Source organism: Amblyomma maculatum, chromosome 11, assembly GCF_055883805.1.
Source record: "Amblyomma maculatum isolate TAMU_Amacu chromosome 11, ASM5588380v1, whole genome shotgun sequence".
NCBI lineage: Eukaryota > Metazoa > Arthropoda > Arachnida > Ixodida > Ixodidae > Amblyomma > Amblyomma maculatum.
Genome location: NC_139354.1, coordinates 95035975 through 95041399, shown reverse-complemented (window position 1 = coordinate 95041399; position 5425 = coordinate 95035975).

Sequence of the window (5425 nt, the reverse complement as noted above, 5' to 3'; positions counted from 1 at the left end):
AGTTGGTAGTTCGTGGCTAGCAGTTGGTGGTTTGTGGCTGGAAAGACCGGGCACGGCTTGATTATGTGTTTGCCAGACGTCATGCGGCCACGGGACATGGTCGATTCAGCAGCAGCTGCCAACTCGGAGAGTGGCATCAGAGTCAACCTGGTAGGGCACTTTCATCTGGTTCAGATACGCTCCTCCAGGCCACGTGGACACGCCCTTACGACTTGGTTAAGCGGGCCATTTATCATAGGGCGTCCCAGCAAACTTGCACCAAGATTTTTAAAAACACGCTTAGCCCTAGCACAGTGAAACCAATTCAGAGCTGTTCAAAATCGCCTATGCTAACCTCCAGTATTTTTTCGTTCACTCAAGTTAATGAATTAGTGAATACCAGTTAGCTACTTTTGTAATTATTGGTTTGAGAGAAAAAGTGTCAATGCAAAAGTTGTAGATATTCTCGAAGAACAGGTAGCTACGTTGCTTTCATCAAACTAGCGTTTACATAAAGTGATATATTTACCAGCCTAAAACGATGCCGGGCGCAAAAAAAAAAAAAAAAAAAGAAACTTCCTCGTGACTGTGGCGCAAATATAAAGCCTCGAGTCACGCCCGAGATAAAAAAGCTGCTTTTCTGGGCCATGCTCTCGGCGATGAAGCTTATTGTACGCACTTGGTTAATTATTTAATGTAACAGCTATTCACGTGACAGCATTTTTGAACGCCTATAAATGGGGCGGTGTAAGTCGTAGCTTGATGGAAACAACGTAGCTACCTGTTTCTCGAGAAGATCTAAAAGTTTTGCATTGACACTTTTTCTCTCAAGCCAATAATTACAGAAATAGTTAATTAGTCTGCACTAATTAACTTTATTGAACGACAAAAACACTTCAGGTTAACTAGGCTACTCTGAAGAGCTCTGAATTGGTTTTACTGTGTTAGGCTAACCGTATTTTGTTTTTTTTTTTACATCTTGGTCCAAGTTAGCTGAGACGTCTATGCCCGGTTGCCTTTCGCAAACAAATGTATGCTAAATAGCGCTCATGCGATATTGTAGCAGACAATTAAGTGATTTGTAATTGCGAAGCCGTAAAGCCCATTTACGGACCGGAACAAGGATCCACAGGAGAGCAGGCAAACGGAAGCCATGAGTGCCATCACGTCATACCTTTAAAAGCGGAACACGAGTGTCCCTGCCCCTTTTTCTTACGTGACTGTATGCGTGGGGCTTACCTCAAGCATTACAGGCCTCTTCAGAAAATCTGGCATCGGCATTATGTGCGAAAAATCATGGGCATGCTCCTACAAGAGGTAGTTGATATAGCCGGACGCGCATTTGTCGGCTGGTTGCCTGACGTAAGGATACGCTCCATTATGTGACAAAGCTTGAAAGAACTGCCAAATCGGGTAGTTGATTTAGGATGGAAGTGGGGTGTAGGAATCAACCTTTTAATGAAGTGTCAGACATGCTATACTCCTAAGCCACTTAGATACGTTTGTACGGCTTGAATAAAACAGGTTTTAAACCGAAACCCGACAGCCAAAGCCATTAAGCCATAGGTTACATCTCTCCCTCTTTCCTCCCCCTAAATGCTGGGAGATTTCCATTTCTTAGCTCTGGCCTCTGAATGCCGCGGAGGTTGGTGTTTTTCAGTGTTATTACTTGAGGACTTGATGAGTACCGGCGGGTCGTGTGGTTCGCTAAGCACGACTGTCAAGTACAATCCACAAACGGGGCCAAAGAGGTGCGCTCTCACAGGGGCAAAATTGAGTGATTAGTGATAAAGCAGCGAAGTGTGTGTAGCGGGAAAAGATCCACACTGGGAGGCCGCAGTCGGGAGAAATTAGCGCTATAATATCATACCTTTATTGGCAGAGCTTGAATCGCCTGAATAATTAAACACTTCAGTACGAAAGTCTATGGGTGTGGCACTGAGCACGATTTCGGCTAAGTAGTGAACAGCCACAAAATCATGGGTACAACAACCGCTCAAAGCCGAGTCATTTTCGCAAGAAGAACTCAAGTAAGAGACACAATATTCGAATCAGCTACGCAAAACCGGTATCCCGACCTGTCACGGCATTTCATTGAAATGTGCTACTTGGTACAATCAAAAATCGGCAGAAACATATGTTTCGCTTTTAAGGGTATGCTACATTATTAATGACATTTCTCTGTCGGATCCTTATGCGGTTCTCTGACCACTCGCCAGTCGCTTGTTCCCCTTTTTTTTCTCCTTTTTTTGTTCTTTCTATCACGTTCTCCTTAGCATGCAGTCTTAAAATACCATATAAAGTGAAAGGCCACCAGACATACATATAGAGTGCGTCCTGCACGGAGCCGTACGAACATGCCTGCGCGGCTTATAGTACTATAGCCTTTCTTAGTCGGCATCTAATGGTACGGAAAGTTTCGCATCCAACCAAACGCTGCCATATTACAGGAGTTAAGCGAGTTGGCAGCTCTAGTCGTCTCGGCCTTGTTATGCGGCCTCATCGTCACAGAACCTGCCGACAATATATCTGTCCCCGACCGAGTTACCTGCCGACCACCAACTGCCAGAGGGACGCTTGTGATTTATTCCACACCAACACCGACCACGCCGCTACCATATTTTCTGCTAAAGAGGGCTCTTTAACGCTATGATGATGATATAATGGAACTCGGTGCTCGACACCCGTAGAGATTCATGGTCCCTCGTTTTGATGTCCACCATCTTATTGCCTTTATAGACGTGAAGTAAGAGGAGTCTATAGATATATAGATGCAAGCTGGCGTTTTCATACACAACGAGGTATGACAAAAACTTGCATTCATCGTCAATGCAGAGAATCAGATGCAGATCTGCGCTACCTGTACATTGCTAACTATACTGCAACCACTAAAAATTGTTTTCGATGGTGTTCATGTTATTGCGGCTCAGAAGCTATACCACTTCACTTTGAGTACTAGATATAGATATGAAGTCAAAAATATTATACATCACTTTGATACCTTGGTGCATTTAGAAAATTATACACATTATTATGCTACCAGACATGGAGAAAGCTGAAATCTTGGTGCATGGCGTTTGACCTCCGGTATGGAAAGCCTATGTTACCATCACTTCTGAACCCTTATCACTTTAGTAATAATGACTTACTTATTTCCTCCACTGCTGAACTTCGATCCATTTTTGTAGATAGATAAAATTCATTTAAAGTGTCCTAATGTCGTATTATTTTCAATCCGAGGTTTCCTTTTCTGCACTGACCAAACGTTTTGATTTGTTTTTTGCTATTGCTGTTGTCGAAACTGCGATGCGAAATCTGGCTGCAGACTCGCCAAACCGCCTACTGGCAGCTTTTTTTCGTTGCCCTCCATCTGTATTGCACATAGTGGAAATAAAAATTTTACTTGATACGCATGTGTGCCCTGCGCGCAGCACATCATGCCTGTAACGAGCCAACTAGCCTTAGGAGATTTATTACCTCATTTTTCGTTATATGAACTGGTATTTTCTTTCTGGCTCAGTTTTTTATTAGTGATAATGGTAAATCGTTTTAGCCCCAGGATTATTAGTCGATACAGATACGAACCACGTCACTAATATACAATGGTTATTCTGCACATAAAATGAAGCCCAAGAGATTAAGTACCACAATACGTATAAGGCGCAGTTTCTATACCCAGTGGCCCGTAAGAGAGGATGAGTAGAAGAGTAATGCTACCGACAGCGTAAAGGCTGAGATAAAATAATGAAATAATGAAAACACTAGCAGCAGCTTGTGCTTCTAGTGTTTTCATTCTTAAGTTAACAGGGCAGGACGTAGACTGGAACAAGGGACAAATACGCAAACACCGACTTTCAATGAACTAAAACCCTTGTTACGACATCGCCTCGTGCCCTCCTCTTCGTTCCGTGTTGTTAACATCCACATGGAACAATAGGACTAACTGCACTTAACTGCGAAGGTTGTTTGTCTTGCAGCGGTGTTACCTTCATTGCTGACAATGCTTATGCCCTGTACAAGCGCAATCGGACAGACCGGCTAGGCATGCTGGTTATCGTTGCATTTATGATTATGATGACACTTGCGACGATCTTTACGTTTCGTAGGAAAACGCGGCCTCTCCTCTAGCTTCCTCTCTCTGGCACAACAGGAAATTGGTTTCGAATGCAAAGCATACGAGGGGCCGGTTCGGTGTGTGCACTCGTCTACAGGAGGCTGCCGAGTTTCTTTGTTTTGTTTCGCTTCAACCACCCTCCTTTGCGGGATTATTAGTACTCTGTCGAAACTGTCGTTCTTCTCTACTCATTAATAGTAACGCGAATAGTACTCTTCGCAGTTTATCTATGTTCAGTGTAGCGAATGCCGTGCGTTCGAGCATGGCAACCGTCGACATCACGTGGGTTGCGGCTAGTTGAATGAGCTCCCTGCTCGTTCGAGTGGCATGTTTGAGGATTCTAAGCTGCGGCAGTCCGACCACGTCCGCTATGTGTAAACCCACTTAGTGCAATTGCATTGGGTAGCCATGGTCGCACAGTGGACAAAAAAGACCTAAATGCTTTCATGAAGCTAATTTCTCTCTGGATAACTTACCCAGGGTAAGGACATAAGATTTTGGTTCCGTGTATTTTAAATACCCGATAAAGTACTAGCGCCTATTATTCGCCATCCTGAAATCTTACAGTCTTCTAAAAGGTCTATAATGTAACTTCACTCACCATTTTTCGGTTTTGGTTTCAACAGCCAGTCGGTAGCAATGTTGCCGAAGGCAAAGGAGTCAACTTTCAATACATGTACAGTGCGACAGAATTCGATACAAATGTTAATTCGTCAAATCAATCCACTCGATCTTTTATATGAATCCGCCACACGAGCCGGCAGAACAACAATGCAAAGAGCAGAGGTAATTTCCATTGATCGATACCTCACATGACTCCAGCGTCGTCTTATTAAACGTCTGATGTGACGTCACGGGGTTTAGCTGCTATACTGTTGAAATAGAACAGCATAACCAAGTTAAAGCGAATTGAATGGGGCGCTCATTGTTTACAGATGCCTTCTGTTGATACCTGACCATGGCGTAAAGGAAGGAAGGAGGGCGGGAGTGAAAGCAGTGAAAGAAAGAGGTTCCGTAGTTAAGGGCTACTGAATAGCTTCAACGTCTGGTGACCTTTAATGTGCACTGACATCGCGAAGCACTCAGACGGCTTTGCGTTTCGCCTCCATTCGAGACGGGGTCGCCGCGGTCTTGTTCGAATCCGGGTACTCTTGTTGAGCAGCTGATTGACGTAACCACGGAGACTACGCGGCATGAACGGTAGTACATGGAACCTGTCAGGGACTAAGGCGACGGTGCTGGTCGGGCGAAAGAAAAAGATAAGCGGTTAATTCGATGGAAGCGGTCTTTGTCGGCAGGCGTGAGGACCAAGGAGTGTAGGAGGAAGAGCCC